This window comes from Passer domesticus, chromosome 20 (assembly GCF_036417665.1).
Source record: "Passer domesticus isolate bPasDom1 chromosome 20, bPasDom1.hap1, whole genome shotgun sequence".
Lineage (NCBI taxonomy): Eukaryota > Metazoa > Chordata > Aves > Passeriformes > Passeridae > Passer > Passer domesticus.
The window spans coordinates 6,395,034-6,417,180 of NC_087493.1; the positions used below are offsets into that span (position 1 = coordinate 6,395,034).

Sequence of the window (22,147 nt, forward strand, 5' to 3'; positions counted from 1 at the left end):
GTCAGATCTTGTGCACTGACTCAAGTTTCTCTGCTATTTCCAGGCATTATTCATCCCAGGTTTGTGGTATTTTTGGGTTCTTTGACTGAAATCCCAAATTTTTAGCCACGGAAACTTCCTTGAGCCAAGAAAAATCATATTAATATCTCCATTGGGTTTCAGACTTAGGGTCACTGGAGTTTTTTCATAAGAAGAGAATCAAACCTTGCTGTTTGCTGTGGCAGTAAAAGCCACCCTCAGAGGGGCAGTACATTAGTACTGGAATAACCAAGATAATCAGTTTACTACAGTGATTATTTTTAATATTTTCTGCCACAGCCAAGACTGTTTCAAGGTTTTGCCGGTGAGCTGCTGCTACATTCTGGCCTCAGCATCATGCAGGAACTGTGCTTCCCTAGAACTGCTAAGCCTCACTAATATTTAAGAGCCACTCAGAACAACTGCTAAGGAAAAATATAAAAAGGAAAAATAAAGGCAGCATCGATAAAACTATGCTTGAAAAGGGGAGTATATTTACTTAGAAACCAAGATTTTCAAAGGCAATCAGAGGAATTGCATTCTATCACCTAATTACAGCAGGAATGTGCAATCCACAATGGCCACTCAAGAAGACCAGCCACAATTTTCCTGTTAATTCCCTCCACTGCTGCCTAAACATGATGTCACACATCAGAACTTCAAAACATCCTTCTCCCGTGTGTGGTGACTCACAAACCTGTGCTAGCATTGGTGGACCGATTAGTCTGCTCCAGAACTTTCATTTTCTGACTCATTTAATGAAACGTGGGCTTTATTCTAATATCTAAACCAATCTTGTACTTAACTCCCAGCTACCTGCATTTTTTATATTTATAAATAGCAATTTGCACATACAATTCATGTTGTATTTGCAACTCTCAGAGCACTTTGCAAAGGACATTTTTCCCATTTCCTTCAAAAAGAGAAAGAATGCGCAATCCCATTTACTCATTTGCTAAAATGCCCAATTTTTAGCCCATCATAATGGTGTGATGTGCTCTCTTTCATCAGCTACCATTGTTATCCTAACAATGCTAAAAATGGCAATAAACCCAGCAGTAGCAGCAACCATTTCACATGTCAAAGCAGCAGGGGAAAGGACTCCAACCTGTACTCCAAAAAAGCTGCAAAATAACAGTTTTCTCATGCAGAGAAGCTCTAGAGCCCCTTCAAACCCAAGCAATAAAGCATGCCAGGAGATTACCAGCTCTGAAGTTTACCTAGTGCTTTACATTTGTCGTCTTTTATAGCAGAATGCATTCATATCATGCTCTGATAAGCATAGCAATAGATGGAAAGATGTCATAGCATCTCTGGATCCTAAATAATACATAGGAGATTCATATGGGGGAGCTGCTTTCTACTGCTGTGGAGCTGTTACATATCAGAAAAGCTAAAAATAATCCCCTTCCATCAGCCTTAAAGGAAAAATAAACCAGACCAAAATACAGCACATTTACATTCAATATCCCAACATCAATAAAGTTTGGAGCCTTTCAGAAGATGTGAAATGAGTTTAATTTCAGCATCATTTGACTAAATCTTACCCTCAGCTTTGCTTAATTATAGACACCCTGGAAGAGACATAAAATCATAAATCTGAGGGTATTGGGAAGCTGGGCTAGTTAAAAATCCAGCTAATAGAGAAGGGGTGCCTCCTGTGAGTTTCAGCATGGATACACTGTAGAAACAACAGTTAAAAAGCACAACTCCATTAATTACCTGCAATTCTTATTACATTGTCTTTTCCAATATATTTATTGCACCACTCTCTGAGCATTTTTAAGTGTTTTATTATACATTTCTCAAAAACCCAGCTCACAGTGCCTCCCTGTTTCTCTTGCAACTACTTCCTAGTGGCTTTAGAAGTAAGATATAGATATAGAAATAGATGTAAGAAGATACAGAAATAACAGAAAAAAGGGATCTTGTCCTTAGAGAGAGCCAAATCTTGGAGGAACCCAGAGAATTCTTCAATACTTTACTGGAAAATTGTGGGGAACACAATGAAAACCAGATACCCCTCTTGCAATCACACTATCAATATTTTCTGTGACTGAATCAGATTAAAATTAAAACACTTTTAATTAAATGGCAATGGATTTCAAAAAAAAGATGACATTTACAAGTTTTCTTGAAGCATATCTCCATTCATGCCAACAGAGGTGAGAACTCCACATATTCAATAGTCCAACAGCAAAAAGCAGAGACAGAACACAGACCATCAAATTAAGACCCATCAGATCCTAAAGCTTTCCTGACAATTCAGTCTATTAGTCTTGTGCTTTGTATATTTTTAAAGGACAGTATGACAGGGAGAATGACACACAAAGTATTCTCCTCAGATGGTTTAGGAAAATTGTAAACGGAACTACAGAATGAGGCTTTTACGTCTGGGCTACTCTGATAAATCAGGCTACTGCCAGTCCCAGGTAATATACATCATACAGTGCAGTTTTGATGTGACAAATGCATTGATCCTTGCTGAGAGCTATTTTGCATCATTTGAAATACACACCGAGCCAGGCTTATGGGAAAATGCTCTTAACCTTAGAAAAACTTCTCCATTGACTTGAGCCAAGTTCTGTTGCAAAATGCAAATCCTGAAACTTTCTTCCAGATTGTTTTTTAATTAACACCTTGCTCAGAGCTAATTCACAGCCGTTAAAGCAAGCCAGTGAGACACTTTGATCTTTCTCCTTCTACACCAGACATTTTGGATGATGAGGAAAACTTCCTCTGTTTAAATACTTGTGGGACATGTTAACCAATAGCCAGGTTATGTCTTCCCCTGTCTCTCTGGGGTTGACTGAGCATCTCAGTTTCCAAGTACAGGTATTATTTGTCCCATGTAACACTTGCTTTGAGACATGCCTGTGCTGTTCAAGTGAGTTGTGTTCTGTGCCATTCAGGCATCCACACGAACAGGATTTGGAGTGTTTTTTCACACATTTATTATTACATTCCAGGCCTTTTCCAGTGCTGCCATTAGTTGCTCACACTGATAAAAAGCCAGCATGGCGATCCAGCTGAAAGCATACAGGTTTACAGAACCTCTCTTGTAGCAGTAAGGTAGAAAAATTATAAATGAAAGGCCTCATAAAACCAGGCCTGATCTGTTATATCAGTGGCTAGTCTTGTCAGGGTAACGCTTTGCAAGTTCCCATGTGAAAGCAATCCTGATGTGAACAGTTTATTCATAACAATCAATTCCTGGGTGAAAAACAACTAACACCTGCATAAACATTAAATCTATCCCACAAGAACCGGTGAAGAAAATATGTAAACAATTCAAGAGTAGAAAGATTTGATAGACAAGTAAAATACTTTTAACTAACCAATAAAGTAATTGGCAAGAAAGCTACTAACCAACTGGAGTCACACACGAGGTCTCTAAAACTGTATAAAAATGAGTTACGTGAAGGAAGAATGGGGTTTTGCCACCATGAAGAAAATGGAGTCTTGTGTGATTTATTCCGATACTCTCTTCCCAAAATGGACACAGGAACCAGAGCATGAGAATCAGCTCTGCAGAAACCTCTCTTAGAACAGACTCCTGAAAGCCCCAGAATTGCTTTGCAGGGCCTGGCATGAAACGTGGCACTAAAGCGAAGACTCTGTGTTCCCATTAGTACTAAACATATTGTGATCAACAGAAGAAAAGAGATCCTGGGGTGAGCATGAACCTCCTGCAGAACTTCTAGCAGTGACTGCTTTGTGTTGTCACCTGGCAACTCATGGAACTCACCTGGGGGTGGATCCTGCACAAAGGTAAGTTACAAGTGATGTTTGTGCCTTTAGGAGTTGTACTACATAGCTTATCCTTCTCATATTTAAGATGGTGATCTTGGCATCTACATCTCTTCCAAGGGGAGAGATTCTGCTACTGCAGAAATCCTGACTTACTGCAAAAAATGCATCTGGGGTTCAGATCTCTCGGGCAGGGCAGGAGCAACAAGGGCGGCAGAAACTTGATTCTGTAGCACATGTTAATCTCAAGTTTATATATATATATAGATGCACATATATATAAATGTGTGTATGTGTGTGTGATATCCAGATATAATTTGTTGTATTATGGGTCTACAGAGAAAAGAACAAAAATGACAATTCCACCTCACATTCCCAATCTGCTCTGTTCCCATTTTTTCACAAACTTCTCTAAAGAGCTGCATTTCTTTTTCTCACTTTCACTTACCTAAAAAACTCTTTCTGGACTGCTGGATGCAAGGCAGAGAATGTGATTACCTTTAATGAAATGCCCTTTTTTGTTCTTGCAAATTCTTTCCTATGGAAAACATATCCTACATAAATTCTTACATACACTGACTCCAACCAATACCTGCAATGTAACTGCACCAGCTCAGAATTTTACAGTCTGTTCAAAACAGCACTTTTATGTAGCAGTTTGTTTTCATGCTTTTATTCTTTGGAGTGCCATTCCCTTAACATCTTGTATGAATAATAACAATTAAAAATGTTTTAAATAAACCAAAACATTTTTTGGTTTATTTTTTTTCTCTGATGTTGTTTTTGTTGTTGTTGTTGTTATAGAAAAGTTAAGTTGGAAATACAGTTAAGTAGCCTAAAATGTTGGTTCTGTTCCTTGAGACACCAGAACGATTGACATTTTCTCTGATTACACACAGAGTAATCCACAGAGAGAAAAGCAGGAGTAAAGAGATGGAAAACTGAAGGAAGTGTTTCACTGCTGCTGTTGCCTGAGTGTTAATCAATAAAGCAATAAATAAGCTGCCAAATTAGGCATATCTTAGCTGTGGATTTTGGTAATAATTCTCCAGAGCATGTTTATGCAGAGAAAGAAGTTGATTTCTATTGAATTTAAATTCAAATTTAAGCCCTAAAACCAAAATACAGATCTTTCCACTTCAAGAACAGAATAAAAATGTCTTTCTGCTGCGGCATTCAGGAATCTAACCTTCTCTAGGAGCTTGCAGATGACACTTCTTTTCAGTCTTTCATTTTTCCTGTGAATGAGTTTGAACAAGTTCTGTGTAGAAATAGCAGAGAAGCAACAACTAGGATTTATGTACTTCAAAAAGAACTGAACTAGACCTCTAAATATGGAGAATATGATATGTTCAGAGCCTTAAGTTATCAGCTATGAATGTATTCCACCCTTCCAGGAATACAGGCTGATCTGGAAGTCCTGCTTGGAGGAATGAGGCTTCATAGAGATCTCCAGAGGTCCCTTACAACCACCACTTCTCTGATTCTGGGCTTCAAAATAGAACAAAAAACAAACAAAAAAATTTTCCTTTCATTATTCTGTTTTCTTATTCTATTTCATTAATATGGTTTTTCAAAAACAAACAAGAAAGAAAGAAAATAGTGTATTTCAAGAAGGAATATTTGTGAAAGCAATCAATTGACAAATAAAGGACAGTCTGAAGTCATCTTAGTAGAAAATTAACAATAATTAAAAAATAAATAATGTGAAACATGTTCTAATAAAAAAAAAGAAAACATGCCCAAAATTAGAAAAGCATTTATGTTGCTATAACAGATAAGATAAACATTACATAATGGAAGGAAAAGGAAAAAGGATAGTCTGTACCACATGAGCAGCCCAGACTCTTCTGAAATACAGCTCTGCATTGGAGCAGAAAACTAACTGGGATAATCCAAAAGCCAATTAATTACTTGGAATTAAAAGTAAAGAAAAATTCTTTAGAAATTAGAGGAATCTGCATCTTCGGTTGTTTGATGCTGCCCTGATTCATAAATACATATCTGCTATTCTTTCAGATTGTTAAAACAGGGAGGCCTATTGACCATTCTATAAGATGATCTAAAAATTCTCCCATGATTATCCAGCCTTAATTATTTTTAACCTAAAATTACTGCAGGGAGCAGACCTTTCCAAGTGTTTCCATCTCCATTCTGAAACATTCTCTCCAGATGGCATCTCCAGGGATTGGCGCCCTGGCCAATGTCTGACCACCCTTTCCATGGGGAAATTCCTCCTGGTGTCCAGCCTGAGCCTCCCCTGGCACAGCCTCCTGTCCCTATTCCCTGGGACCAGAGCCTGACGCCCTCCTCCTGTCAGGGAGTTGTGTAGAGCCAGAAGGTCCCCCCGAGCTTCCTTTTCTCCAGGCTGAGCACCCCCAGCCACTCCTCATAGGACTCATTCTCCAGACTCTTCCTCAGCTTCACTGCCCTTCTCCTGTCATTCCAACCTCCTGCTCTGAACCAACTAAACAATTGAATCCAAACTAAAATTGAAAACAACAGCATTTTCTTGCCATTATATGCTCAAAAAAAAATTCCATTTGCCATGAATATTCAGCAGTAAAAGAGGAGGTCCAAGATAAATGGAAATGGGCATGGAAGGGTTAAACAATTTCAAAGATTTCACACTCAAATACTCATGTTTCTCTATGTTCCTGAAGTTTTATAAATAACATAAAAGCTAGCTGGCATAGCAAGACACCTAATTATAAACAAGTCATAATTAAGCACCATCTCTAAGTTATATAACATAATATCAATATAAGTGTATTCATTATGTAAATGGTTATTTTATTGCTCATTTAAAAACATAATGGAAATGCAGATAGTAGGTGGACAGCATGCTAAATAAGGGCACAAATGAAGGAAACATATCTTGGCAGAAGCAGGGGCTGTAGGTGTGAAAGAACAAGTGCAACACTTGGTTGCCTTTTCCATCACAGACAAGAATATTCACTTGTGAGCTGGTTTCATGCATCAAGTCCCAGTCTGAAGGTTTCAGTCAGAGTCATTCACCACATTTGCTTTGGCTTTCAGGAGTCTCTCTCCTTTCTCCCTCAATAGGGCATGAGAAGGATGAGGAAGACACACAGGCACCAGAACTCCTGCTATTTTCTCTCATTGACCAGAATAATTTCAAACTAAACCCAAGAAGTCCCCCTGTATGCAAAGCTGACCAGCACTTGGGGTTGACTGAGATACCTGAGGAGCTTAAAAGTTTTCAGCTACTTGAGCTCCTAAGGAGACAGTCAGAGAATGCAGAACTCATGTTTTATGTCAGCCAGGCCCACAGGCCAGGGAATTCTTCACTTCCACACCCCTACTACTCAAGCAAATTTCTGAAATCTGTGAGGTGAAATAATAATAATTCATCATCCCAGACCAAAGCTGGCTCACCTGGATTCACAGCAGGTGAACTATATTTGTAGTTTTTATCAAGAAACTTCACAGTGTGACCCTTCCTGGGAGTCTGTGGCTGTCACACTCCCGTGACCAGAAGCAGCAGCCAAGGAAGGCCCCACCCCATCAGTCCAGATAAACCTCTACTGAAAGCAGCAACTGATGCCTCAGGATTTTAGCTTTTGTATTTTTTATATATTTGTAATCCTGCAATTCTTTAGTGTGTAACTCTAAACTCCATATACGGTGCTAGCTACTGTATTCACATTTTGGTCAGACAGAACAATTCCTCTCTAGGCCTGGGAGTCAAGGACTCCTCACTGTCTCAGGCCCCAAGAAATATAAACAAAATTAAGTTGGTGGGGAGCAAAATAAATTACTTAATTACCTGAAGCTGTGATTGAAAGATTAACCCCCAATATGCAAATGGACCAAACTTATAAAAGTATGAAAACCTGTGACCCATCATCCATTTTTTGAGTGTAACCCCTTGTTCTGGTTTGAAAGCGAAACCTGTGAGAGACTCCAAGTCAGAAATACAATTTATTAGGAAAAGGGGAAAAAAACACAAATGCATGCAGTAATACAAAAGAAAAACCACTGACAGAAACAGAACACAACCCGACACCCTGCTAGTTGGGGTGGTGGCAGCAGCCCAGAGGAAATGGTCTTGTTGAAGCGGTGATCCTGTAGAAACGATCTGTTAGCTCTTGTCCTCTGGAATCCAGTGGGTAAGGGCAGCCATTCCTCTGGAAATCCAGTGGAAAGACTGCTTGTGGTGTCCCAACACCCAGATTATATCCAGGTAGGGATGATTAGCTCCTCCCCCCTGGGCAGAGAGTCTCACAGTGGGTTGATATCATCTGAGTCACTCGGTGGGTCCTTGATTACCCCTTAAACAGAAATGGCTCCCTCAGGGAGTTGTCTCTGAGTCATGTGGCAAGACATGGGCCCATTAACAGGAGATAAGGAAAAAAAAATGCACCTCCTGGTTTCTGCAGCTCTTGAGGATGGGAATAGAATTCATTTTTATATTGTAACCCAGGGCACCCCTGGGGGTGCTTTGTCTGCCCTAAATTTACCTGAAGGTCCCTCAATAAATATAACTGCTTTTTAGTCTCTTAATTTTGTCTGGCCTCTGTTTTTAGGCAAGCCCAACAAAGGCATCACAACCACTCCATCAGACACCTGCTGAGTGCTCGCACCCAATTTTGACAACGTTTATGTATTTGGCCACAATGTGAAGCAACATGACTTGGCATTTTCTAAATAAGCCTCTCCTCCTCCCTCTCAGTATTTAATGTCTGTTTTATTTTACAACCCCCTGGTTTCAGCTACTGAAGTTGTCAGCTTGTAGGCACTTAATAACAACATTTAGCTCTTCAAATTTTATGTAAGGAAAACATTAGTCATTGCTTTAAAAAAACAGTTCCTCATTTTGGGCTTCTTTGAGAAATCTGAAGTGCAAAAATTAGCAGCTGTCAGCATGCAAACCAAATATTTAAATATCCTTTAAAAATAAATATTCTACCAAACATTTACTCAGATCTATTCTGAGTTCTACAAAAAGCATCAAGGTTTCTCTCCAAGTTGCTTTTTTCCCTAAGAAGCTCAGCACAACCTCTGCAAGCCTTTACCTGGGACATCTCCTGTCTAAAATTCTTAATTATAAGAATAATACTGCTGATTGTAAGTCATAATTAACATCCCTAAAGCACTGGTATATCTCGCTATCTGACATAACCCACAATTTACACCTTGTTGGTTTTCCAGCACATTTGATTCTGTAGTAAAAGAAAAAAAAAATCCCTGACCCTACAGAATGATTTGGGCTAAAAGGGATCTTAAAGATCATCCTGATGTCTTTCAGTTTATCAAAATCCTGCCTGTTACCTCCACACCTCCTTCTACATCAAGCAGATCTTCAAAATCAGGCTCAAGAGGGGAAATCTTTGTCTGCAGATACCAGATTTGCTGAAGCAAAAGCTGGGGAATCTCCTGTTCATTCAGCTGCCTTACACCAGTCTTGGCAAATCTCTCTGTTATATTTACTAACATTTAAATAAAACCCCAGAAACTGCATAGGTCCCTGGTGTTCACAATAGAAACCTAACCAGAGCATCACAACTCCCAGGGCATATCAATAACCAAAAAATCTTTCAGACTAAAGTGAGAGTGTTTCAGCATCAATTCTCAACATAATTCTCAGGCCTACATTATTTAAGCTGTGCTGGGAATAGTTAATCTCATGCTTAAATCTCTCATCTTACTACCACCTTCGGACTCAAGTCCACTCTGAAATTCTGAAAAAAAAATTAAATTTCCCCAGGGAATTATTTGTTTAAATAAATTTAAAATAAGTTAAAGCTTTGTCAAGTTAGATGCCCAGCTCAGCAGCATTTGAGCAGGCAGAGCAGTTCCCTCACTCATGTCCTGCCTTTGCAGACACATCACCATGTACTTGAAGATGCACCAGGAGTAGTCCCAACACCTAAAATGGGATTGATTTCGGCATAGAAAAGTGGACCAGAGTTAAGGCAGCTGGATGTTAAATAGTTTTATTTACTTTATTGAGTCGGATGCACTCAAAAAAGCCTAAAGGCTTTTTTTTCTTTTTCTAGACAGGAATAAAGTTATTCCCTACAGGTATCACATTTGTAGACTGGAAATCTTGATGTTACTTTCCAGACAATTCTTCCTTAAGTAGCATTTTATGCTGAAATATGTTCAGACTTTGAATTTTACAAAAATCTGACTCAATTTTGTCATATTTGATGCCAGTTTCTTGGGATTTTTTAAATGACTACCAGTTTCTGCTCCAAGTCAGGAGAAACAAGTTAAAAACCATCTTTCATCCTGTCACCTCTCTATCCAGGAGCAAGGAACTCGAATGCAGACTTCCACAGAAATACCAGAACAAGCTAATGCTACAGAGATGCATAGAACACACAGACAGTTTATTTTCTGGAACCTTTACTCTGACATTAACAAAAAATTTCTCAAATAAGCTCAGCTGGGTTTAAGCCTTTCCAGCCACACAGCAGAATAGAAGCACAGTTCTGGAAATCTCATACCTGAAGCATGACATCCATCAGGTCTGTGACTGCACAAAGATGGCAATTAATCTTTTGTTGAAAGATATTTAATTTTGCTCTCTTGAGGCATACAAAATTTGATTTCTATTCAGAAACATTTGAGCTATCTTTTCCAAGGCATAATCTGGATTTTATTCATTAAATTAATGAAATTACGCAGTGTCCTTTCCAAGCGTGAACTGCTGTTTAAGTGCTGTGATTTGCTAAAAGAATACTCAGTAAATACTTTATTATGGTTTCTGGACTCTAATTAGCTGCTCACAGCAGGCTGAATCTCTCTGACTACATTTGTCCAATGGTCAAAATCCCATTATAACTGGTCATTTATATACAGGAATGTAAATTGTGTTTTCATCAGAGCCCCTCTACCACAAAATTAAAAACTAACTCATTCATCAGCAATTACAAGTGCTGATACACAGGGGTTTTTGGGTATTTTTGCTGCAGAAGTCTGGCCAGAAGGACTAAAGCTATTGACTGAAAGGAGGGGGGGAAAACTGCAGCAACTTGCATCATGTATTATAGATCTCCTGAGAAATCCCAGTGGCAGCCAGGCACGGGAGGCGAAATTTCCTCCTCAGATCCTCATGGAAACAGCTGAGTTGGGCATTCAGAGCATGGAGAGGGAGCAGATTCCCCCAAAGTCAGGCTGACATCAAGGTACAGTAACTGAATATCACCACTCAGAACAATCCCAGGGGGGAAAATTTGTACTGAATTTCAAACACTTCAATCCACATGTGTGAATTTAAAGGGAAGGTGGTAGAAAAGCAAGGGTAATATTAGATTTTAGAACTTTAAGGATAGCAATAAGCCATTGTGTGAGGGTCTAGAGGTGATATTTCAGCTAAAGAAAGAAAATTCAGCCCCTGGTTATTAAATTTAAGGCCCCAGTTTCAAGGCTGTGGGGTCAGGGCATTTTATAGCTCAATAAAAACAGCTGCATTATACAATGCAAGTATACAAGTACACTTACATACTTGCAAGTACACACCTACAAGTACAAGCTGCATTATATTGTCTTTAAGCCCCATCATCCAAAATCATATTAACATACTGAAGTTAGCTGCAGATAGAGAGAGAAAAATATTTAATAGATCTCAGAATAAAAAAGGGATTTTTAGAAATGCACATAAAAACATCTCCACAAACCTACAGTGCTCATGAAACTTGCTGTGTCTAATCCATTTTTTTACACTATTTGCCATAATTTAAGTGTGAACTGGGAACTCCTCCAAACTCACTCAGAAAGATGTTTCTTGGTTTACTGGGTAAATTCCAAACTGATGATGTTTTGGGGAAAACTCCAAAAATTCAACAGCTCACAGAGCAAAAAGGCAAAATATTTACCCCACTAGAGATGCCTGGAGGTTAAACTGCTTACTTGAAGAAGGTTCAGGTTTGTTTTCCTTTCCCTTTCCCTGGCAAAACTCTGGCAGAAGTAGTCTTGTGGCATCCTTTTTTCTTTCTAGTTTTTTGCTCAAGATGTTCCATAATTACTTGATTTTTTTAAAGACACAAACTGGAGACACTAAATCCTACTGCCAAGTTTTCCAGCAAAATGCAGTTAATTTCTACTATTGTAATTTCTCTACTTTTCACTCGGGATTCTTTTCTCCCTGCATTTCACACCAGGGACTTTGGTGTGACTGTCAGCTAGAAAATTATCAATTAACTGAGGGAACTCTTCCCTTCTCTACAGCTTCTCTCATTAGTGAGAAGAAAAGGAGGAAAACAAAAGGAACTTAAATTATTTATCTGTGTATTTCTCCATATAGCCAAGATTCAATTATAAGAAAATACACACGTATCAGTCATGTCATGCACCCCTCAGAGAAATGGCATTATTTACAGAGCTTGGGAAATGCCTCCATTGTTCCTAATTTTAAATGAGGATGCAGAAACATTATTAAACTCAGTAATTTAAGTGGAAAAATGGGTCATTTCCAGGCAGAGTGCACTTGTATCCCTCTGTCCTGACACCTCCCCACAGGACAGGTGGGATCTGAATGTGACAACACCTTTTCTCTGGAGCTGCTAAGGCATCACTTTGTCCCCAGGCATTCAGATCTACTTTGTCACAGGACTGGTAAAAAAAGATTGAAAGGAGAAGGGAAGGAGTTTCATCAGGGACTTTCCAGCTTTGTAAATATAAATTATTCTTTTTACTTTCAGCCTTTTAATTCTACCCGTGACTGTGCTTAAAGAGACCCACAGGGAAGGCAGCTCACTAAAAGCAGGGAGCAGCTGCCTTCCTGCCTTCATTAAAGGGAGGATATTTTCCATGAGGGAGGGAGGAAGGTGAAGAAAAGCTTGATGAAGAAAGGAATGGGAGACAAATTCAATTCCACGTCAAACTGGGAGAAGAGAACAGTGAGGACCCACTCTAGGCTGGGAATTTCAAGGATCCAACTATCACGTGCAAACAGAGCAGGCTGTAACAATGCTGTGATGTTCCGTAAGTTGTAGGTTCAGAGGAGAAACTGGGTCCTTAGTTAAAAATACTCCAAAACACTTTATCAAGAGAAACACCTTAATAATGTTTAACTTTCATATTTCAACAGGTATACTTGGGTAAACAGCTGGAGTGAGGGGAACCATACTGGAGATAAGGGATTCTGTGTATCCTTTGGCAAACTCAACCCTTTCAGAATTTTTAAAAAGTCTATTTATCTCTAGGTGGGTGCATATCCCAGCCCTAATAGTTCTCAGCTCTCTAAAGCTGTAGAACTGGTCACCCCTTGAGGTTAACTGTGCAAAACACAACAGCTGTACTTCAACAGTTGTGGAGCATGGATCTGTGCTCCTACAGACCTTTAATATTGCAGCAAGCTCTGGCAGCACCCAAACTTTCACAGTGAAGTGGATGTTGCCAAAATCTACACATGCAGTGTAACCTATGAAGTGATATTAATTAATGCTGGCTCAAAATCCAATCCAATTGCTTTAAATATTTGTAATGTTAGTGATGTTAATGGTAAAATCAAGTGCTTTTTTGACACAAAATTCAGGAACTAAAGAATGGCTCTTTGCTCAGCTGTTTCCTAAGCTGGGTGAATTATTTATTTTTTATTAAATAATCTATTTTCTCCTTTATGGTTTCCCAACTATGATGGAGAAGACACTTCACAACACTGGCACAAGGACTACGTTAACATTCACTCCAATTGCTGTAAACAACTTAGAGGAACTATTCTCTAAGATGTAAGGATTCTCCCATCTTTTTATAGATAACAAGTGTTAGACAGTCCCTTTTTCTTTGCCTTTGTGTTTTTAGAAAAAGCACTTCTGGTGCTCAATGAATTCACAGGAAAGAGGACCTGTGCCTACTGTTTGGAGTTTTCCAGTCACTGATGGCAGACTGCACTCCAGCAGCATGAGCTGTGTCATGCCCAGTTTAACATCAGACAGATAAGTGTTATTAAAAAAGCCATAAATGTAATGAAATTATAGTGGGGAAATGTAGTAGTAAAGCAAATTATTATCTCTGTGTGATCACATGATGTGATCATCCACTTTTTAGTACTTTGAGATATATAGTTCATCCATGAAATTTTGAAAAAGATTCACTGAGTGATGCTGCACATTTTTGAATTAAATGTATCTTTTTCTTTTTTTTTTTTTTTTTTTTTTTTTTGATTTTGTTAGTTTGGTTTGGTTTTTTACTAATATACACGGAGAGATTAACTCTGTTTGCTCAGCAAAACTAGTCAGCAATTTCTGCTAATTCCTTTCATTTGCAGTGTTTCCCTTGGAAGCAACAGTGGGCTACACCTAATGAGCTTTTGGATTTGGATAGCAACAAAATAATGAAATCAAGTAAAATCCATCTTCAGCTAAACAACAGCAAACCACTATTATGGCTGAACAACTATTCAGGTATTTTCTTTAGTCAGACTTTTATAGTGACATAGATACCTTTTAGCAATATTTTTTAAAAAATCATTATAATCTAGAGGGTGATGGAACGCCGCAGCTATTTTAGGGTTGAGTGGGTTTTAGGCCTTTGGTAAGGACCAGGATATTTTAGGATATTATGTCACAGTCAGACATAGTTTTACCCAGGGAAAGTTCAGGATTTATAGCTCTGCCTTCAAACACCGCTCACTGACTTTAGATGAATAAAAATATATTGCTGAACTACGGATTAATAAAAATAGGCTGTGAAACTCCATTTTCCTCCTGCTCCCCAGATTGGGTCTAAACATATACTGATAAATGTAATATATTATATGCTCTACATAATGTTTGTGTATTTTTCTTGCTTAAGATTCACTGCAGAGTGGAGATAATTTATGTGTTTACCTCAAACACTCACCCAGCTGTCAACAGGTCTGGGGAAAAACTCACCAATGGCTTAAAGCAGTTAAATTAACACAAAACCTGAAATGCCACCTGTACTTCAAACTTTCCTTTAAACCTTAATTTCCACAGAAAAAAAAAAAGAAAAAAAAAACCAAAAAACAAAACAAAACAACAGAGAAAGACTTTATTTCTTAAGAAGATGAGCACTTGAAAAGCAGCTACACTCTGGTGATAAATATTCAATCAAATTATGCTTTCATAGTCCTTAAAATTTTAAGAGAAACAACAGGTTTGATCTTCACTAGCCTTTTACCTGAGAAGAACCTGGTGTAGAAAGGCACGTTACTAAACTTTATTTTAGGTTTTCTTTTTTTTTTCTAGATTGCAATACCAGCAGCCTGCAGTTTATCACAAAAAAAAAGAGTAAAATTAAGCCCTACCCAAAGAACACATAATTAATACTTACATAAACAGTGTCTGCATTATTTCTGCATTACTTAACTTAGCCTATAAGTTTAAAAGAAGAGAAACAACTCTAAAAGCATTTATTGTGTCAGTTCACTTGGGAATTGTTTCTGTAGTAATCGTGTTAAAACAGAAGGTATTTCTCCTCTGTTAACTCTCTGCATCAAACAAAAATCAGTTCGTGACACAAAATATTTCAAGGAGGAAAGACCATCCCAAAACACAGTAAATAGCAAACTTTCCCAACTCTAAGTTATATTTTGCTAATATCTATTAGACACTCAACATGGCAAATTACAGAAAAAATAAGAGGGCTTTGAAACAGAGTTGGATGATGCCATAGATGGTAAGTGGAAACTAAATGCAGTCACACAATGGTGAAGGTGAATTTTTGTAGATATGTTTAGGCGTTCATTGGTCTTTAGGATTGAGGTGCCATGGTTATTTGTAACAGAAAAATATGACCTTCAGATTGTTTTTTACCTGCTGTTCCTTGAGAACTTACGGGCTCAGGGCCTTCTTTGTCTTAATTTTTTTATTATCTCCTTATTATTTCAGATATTAATTGCTACCTATATAGTCTTTATTGCATCACAAATAACACCCATATGCTGAATTGACCTTGGAAGGAGCCTCAGCACACCACACAAGCAGGACATAAGAATTGATATTGTTGTTTCCCATTCATTTAGGCATCACCTGGTCCCCCAGGCTCCTGGTTATCCCAGAGACAACTTGGCTGGAGAGCCATGCAGGCATTTATTTTCCTCCTAACTCAGGGATCATGGTTCTCCTTCCAGCCTAATTATGTTCCTATAAACTACAATTAGTTTTTCCCGTTTACCAATTAGCCTGGAGGATTTGCTGAATGTATTTTGACATTCAACCACAAGGTACTTACAGAAAGTGCAAATTATGAGATAAGAATTCATTTGTAATACAGTGGAATCTTAATAAAGAATGAATACCTAGTAATTTATTCATGTGATAACATCACATGAGTAATTCCTGTAAAAATCAATGCAGTCATATTTCCTGGTATTGACATGTGGATTAAAAAACAACCCCAAATATACAGAATACATTTAAAAATAACTTTTAAAAATTCTTTTTAATGCAAACAACTTGTATTGCCTCATCTAAATTTTTTTGTGTGATATTCTTTGTCCCTATTTTTATTAGTGAATATAAATGATGAGTGTAGTATTTCCTTTCAGCTGGTTCCATTGTTGTCATCTATATGTAAATAACACAAACATAATGAAAAACTCTTCCCACAAGCTCTCTTGAATCAGTGAGATTCTGGGGGCAGTAGGAAAATCCTTCTTGCATCATATTTAAGGAATAATCTGATGATTTTGTAGTGTACAGCAATCAACAGCTGGTGAGTTTGATTAAATATTGAAGCTGAGGCATTTAATCAATCCTGATAACCATTCATGGGAGGCACATTGAGGCTCAGGCATTTAATCAATCCTGATGGCCATTAATGGCAAGAGCTATATACCACAAAGCAATAAAGATTAGGGCTATTATACAAAAACTGTGCCACAGGAAAAGAGAAAAGGGAAAAATATCTCCCACTCCCTCAGAGGATGGGCCCTGATAAAGTTATTTGGATTTTCCAAAGCGATAATCACTCTTTGACATCCATGTACTATAGATGTTGATAATATGGTAGTGAGAACAATCTCCACAATATCCAATTTAGCCATTTTGGAAGTAAAATGAGAGAGAGAGAGCACAAGACAGAGAGATAGAGAAATTAGAGCAACCAGCAGAGAGCAGAGAGAGGATGGAGAGTTTTCTCTTTGCAAAGAACTAATGAGGTCCTTGGAGATGCTGTGGCCAGCAGAGCCATCCAGCCAGGTATTCCTGCATCCCTGTCTAACCACTCAGTCAGGAACTGTATTGCCAAGGGGCCTGGCAGAGATTGGCATTTGATACTGTGTGAGTGGGAAAAATTATTAAAATTCTGTGTTTCTGCTGCATAGCTTTTTACACACACCCACAAAAAAAAAAAAAAACAAACAAAAAAAAACAAAACAAAAAAAAAACCCAAAAAAACCAAAAAAAAAAAAAAAAAAACAAAAAAAAACCAAAAAAAAACCCAGAGAAAATTATCCTTCTTTCCCACCCAAATCTAGATAGAACAAGATTCACTAGGTTTTGGAATTTTAGTCTATTGAGGTTGTATGTGACTTTTATCAAGTGTTTCCTTACAAGTAAGAGCTTTCCAGCTGCTTCTGCAGAGCAAAAGCTGCAGTCAGTAAATCTTGCAAAATTTTCGGTGTGTGAAGTGAAATCAAAAAGCCTTTCAAATTAAATAAGCTGGTATTCAAAACTGAACACTGTGGGTCTCCAAAATATTGATCTCCTCTTTTTTTAAAAATCTGTACTGTGAAAAAAAATCCAGCCATTTGATGAAGGCACCACTGATACCTGAGCAACTCTTTCCATAAAACTTTAGTCGAGGGTGGACAGACCATTCAGGGTCAGAATTATTGTTAAACAACTAAGAATACTTTAGGATCAAACAATCTTATTCAGGAAGCAGAAGCCAAATGTTTTCTCAAAAAAAATAGGCCAGGTCAGACCCTAATTCAATGAGGTTTAAGAGCTTGTCCTAAGACAACTGTTCATTACAAGGACTCCTGACCTTGCTGAAGGAATAGTCCTGCTCCTTGTTGGGTTATATATTTGTTTACCTGCCTTCGCTGTTCAATTTGTAGCTTGAGAATGTGAAATGTCTCCATGTTAGTGTACTTGAATTAATGAGAAATGCACCTCATCAATGCCAGTGCATCTCCCCTTCCCCTTTCCCTGCCCCTCCCTCTCTGCTGCTGATGGCTTTCATGGAAAAGCATTCCAACAAAATTGAAAGCAGTGGCAGCAATGGATTCAAAGCTTCCTATTCACCATGATTATCATAATTACAGTGTTTAACCACTGTAATCTTACCCATTAAACACACAAAAATTTGTTTTTCCACAATGGATGTTCTTCACATGTATAATTCCAGCACTGTATATGCAACAGGAATGTTAATAAAATTGTCACGTATGAGTGAGTTTTACAAGGTCCAGTTCCAAGAGCTGTTAATTTAAAGCCATTCTCAGTATATTTAAATTTTACAGGCAGTGTTACCAGTGGTGTCACTGTACACGTTTATATTGCTTTTCTATTACACCTGTATTTTGTATTCTCCTATGCAAGGCAGGGTGGATTCTATTAATACATCAGAAGACACAGGAAATCGTTCCACCTTCTCAGAGAGTGGGAGTTACCATATCCAGCTCCTCCTTCCCACAGTTCCCTGCTGGGGTAGTTCAGTGACCCCAATAAATAGTGTTAATAATTGGGTCCTCAAATTTAATACCAGAAAATTTGCATACATTCCCTTCAATTGTCCCTCTCCCCGGGAAATATTAAGAACTGAAAGACAGGTAATTATATATAGTTGTTGGATTATTTGCTTTGTATTATTTTTTACTGATGCTGATGGGCAAATCCAAAGTATAACTATTAAAAAATATGTAAAGTAATAATTATTAAAAGCAGGAGCACCGCTCAGCAATTATAACCTCTTGTATGCACCAGTCAACCAAGACTTAAAGAAGTTCCTTCAGAATTAATTTTGCTTTTCTCAGAATGCTGCTGACAATGCAGGAGATTTGACTAGGTCAAGAGGACATTTCAGTGTATAATCACACAAGCCTGCAAAACTGCCTGAGGTTTCCCAGGCACCATGGACATTCAAGCCAGTTGTGAGAGGAAAAGCATTTCTCTTTTTAAGATACAACAGGATGAAGGCAACCTGGAGGTTTTGTCTTTTCTATAGATCTGATGACAGATCCTTCTCAAACCAGCAATCAAAAATGACATCATTAAATTATTAGAGGACAAAGTTGCCAACATGAAGGTTGATTTGAAAATTCTGTTTTTAAAAAGAATGGTCCAAATCAGGCAATTGGGTTTTCTAGCATGGAGTTTGGTGTTCTGAACAATGTAATTTTCCTTCCCAAAGTGAATAAAAATGTCAAGGGCCTCACATTTGAGAGGGAAAAATGGCAACTGTAAAGCACTGAGAAAAGTTCTGTCACACCAGCTACCTTGAAAGGAAATTCATATAGAATACACAAAAATGGGAATAGACACAAATATGGGAACAAGCTGAATTTCATGGCAGCATTACATTGGTCTGAGGTTATTTAATGAAAAGAGGAAGGTCTGCGAGATGAAGGTCTAATTATTGAAGAGAGTGCAAGAAACTGCAAACTTGAAAGTGAATGAATAGGACTGCAGGGAAGAAAAGAAGAAAGAATCCAAACCATTGAGCTATTTCAGGGAACACTCCAACATTTCTTTAGTGAGGCTACAAAGGGATGTTTGGAAATAGAGTGCTGGGCACCTACTTAAACCAGCCTAAGTGGGAATAATATCAATTAAAATAGAAGTTCATCATTTTAGCAAGAAGATAACAGAATACAACAATAGAATTACTGAAAAGAAAATGTCTCTTTCAAAATATTTGAGAGCACAGACAACAGAAAATGAAATGTTGATGGATGTGTGCCTGCTCTGGATATATGGGAAGGATCACCAAGGTCCTGAATGTGTGGGAATCCAGAAAACCCACCTGACATTTAGATGTGTCAGCAGTTACATCAACAACTCTGCAAATAAGACCTCAAAGGAGAAGAAATAAAGTGAGAAAAATAAATAAATATTGAAGCAAGAGATTTTCTGTACGTTAGTTCTTTCTTAAGTAAATTTCCTGGTGATAATAATGAAATATAGCTGGAAGAAATGTAAGAATAAAATGAAGGTGAAAGATGTCATTTCTAGCCTCGGATCAATGTCATTTGATGTGGCCTTAATCATTAATTCACAAGGGAATCCAATTTTCCTTAATTAAAATATTGGACTAATAATATATTTGATTCTATAGAGAAAAATACTCCATGTTCATCAGCTTAATGTGTATTGTTGAACTGTGAATTGACTAACCTGGCTGATATCACCTATTATTTTATCTTCCCATCTCCTTCACGGGAGAAAAGAGCCCAGATCATCACTCCAAAGGCTCCAAACCCTGCCAGTCTGAGCAGAGGTCAGAGCTGAAATGTGTAAGTGCCTCCAGGTTCCCCTTCACTGTCCACTAAATCCACTTCTGCAAAAAGGTTTCATTATCTCAGTACAATTTAGGGTAGTACCTAAAGTCCTACAGCGCAAGATGTGCTGTGCTGGAGAGAGGACAACCACGTAAAAAGCTAATTTTATATTTTACAAACTTTTACATATCTTTGTTACATGTTTGACTACATAGACAACTGGACTTAAAAAGACAAAGAGTAAAAACTTGTCTGTTTTTGTAATTACTGAGAACAATATATTATGGATTTGAGTATTGTTTTAAATTTCCTTTTAGAAACATGTCAACTGACAAAATCCGGAAAATTTAACATGATCCACTTATTCCATCCTCTTACAATATTTTAAAGGGACAGAAATAAAGTCACTGCACCTAGAAAATACCCAGAATCTTTGAAGATTATTCATATAATACTGTGGAGTTGCAGGAGAAAGTGAGAAGGAAAAAATTTATTATCACTCTCCTATGAAATCACAATCTGTACATCACTGTACATCACCCAGACTACATGCCAAGCCCTTGTGACTTATTTGAAGGGAATTCTAATGACATAATCATTTCAGCAGAAGAACTGTTGTGACACTGAGACAGAAAAGTAATTACTCTCATTACAAAAATATACAGAAAGCTACATTCATTTCATAGAGAAGTGGGATAAAAACCCCAATAACTGAGACACATGGAAATAATTCCTGTGAAAGTGACAGGTGTTTCAAAACTAAACAACAAAAAAAAGTCTCAGTAGCAGACTACATCATTCCAGGGCAAGGATCTGCAAATGAAAGCAGATCAATAGTAATTTATGCACATGACAATTAAAGAAAAAAAGCAGAAGAGTAGTCTGAAATGTGAAACCTCTACACAAGCACACCATCAGCTCTACCTTCTTGGAGGACAAAGGAAAAGTGATCAAAGGATTTTTTCTAAATAAAACCAACTGCAACTGTTCAGAATAGGAGAACTGTAACAGAAGTGGCAAAGGGATGAGGCAAGAGGAAGTGAGAGTAACCACACAGCTTAATGTCTACAGAAAACCCCACATTACTGGGTTCTGTTGCGGGTGAAAAAACATTACTATTTCTCTTACAACGTGTTCTATAAATCCCCACTTATTTGCAGCATTTCTCACTGTGTGGACCCTGTTAGTGTTAATTGTGTGCCATTACACTTTGTCAATGTACTACTCATTCCCAATCCCTATTTATCTGTTGAAAAATGCACACTCTTTTCATTGAACAGCAAGTTAAAAAAAAAAGTCTTTAATGAAAAAAAAATATCAAGGGTTACTAACAATGTTTCTACAAGAGATGAAAGCCTTTTATTTTACTTCCCTATTGCTGAATATCTTGCAGATTTCTTCTACATGCCAAATATCCCCATGCCTCTTTGGAATCAGTGGTAGAAAACTGAGTGTAACATGTACAAAGAGACAGATAAATTCACAGGTGTCCCCCAACTGTGGGATTGGTTTATTTGCTTTCACAGATGATGCTGCTGTTTCTAGAAATTGATTTATTTCCCATTTCTCTTGTACTACTCTGTTTTTGATTTTTTTTAGAAATACAGAATAACAGAGCATTTATGACTTCAGTAGTTATTTCATAAACACTTCTAAAATTTTAAAATCCAGTCAAGAATCTTCATAATGTGACAAGTTTGCCTACAATTTAAGAGTTATAGAACTAAAATATCCAAATCAATATCCAGAAGGTGTCACATCTTTGAACCAAATTAACTTATGTAGGAGCAGTTAATCCTTGGTGTCAAGCCCTGCTGCCTTTTTATTTTTCTCCCCTTAAGTAATTTAAAAGATAATTTCCCTAAGGATTTAAAAGCTCTGAGATGTGCTATATAGAGTAGCATCAGTGCTGCCTGGGAAGAAGGACACAATTTACATGTCTTTAAAATAAATTGCCAGAGAATGTAATGCAGTCTTCCTGGGTACTTCCATCATAGC

At 37.7% G+C, this 22,147-nt stretch overlaps 1 long non-coding RNA gene across 3 annotated transcripts; it reads left to right on the top strand.

Annotated features, from left to right (window-relative positions):
• The first annotated feature begins 3,150 nt into the window (after positions 1 to 3,150).
• LOC135284271 (uncharacterized) lies at positions 3,151 to 19,725 on the top strand. 3 transcript variants are annotated; one of them, XR_010349692.1, is made up of 7 exons: positions 3,151 to 3,789; positions 10,046 to 10,265; positions 10,791 to 10,925; positions 12,441 to 12,723; positions 12,830 to 13,469; positions 14,009 to 14,144; positions 18,686 to 19,725. It is a non-coding gene; the product is annotated as an uncharacterized LOC135284271 (long non-coding RNA). The 3 variants fall into 3 exon arrangements; XR_010349693.1 differs by lacking the exon at positions 10,046 to 10,265; XR_010349694.1 differs by lacking the exons at positions 3,151 to 3,789; positions 10,046 to 10,265 and adding an exon at positions 6,420 to 7,182.
• Positions 19,726 to 22,147: the final 2,422 nt, after the last annotated feature.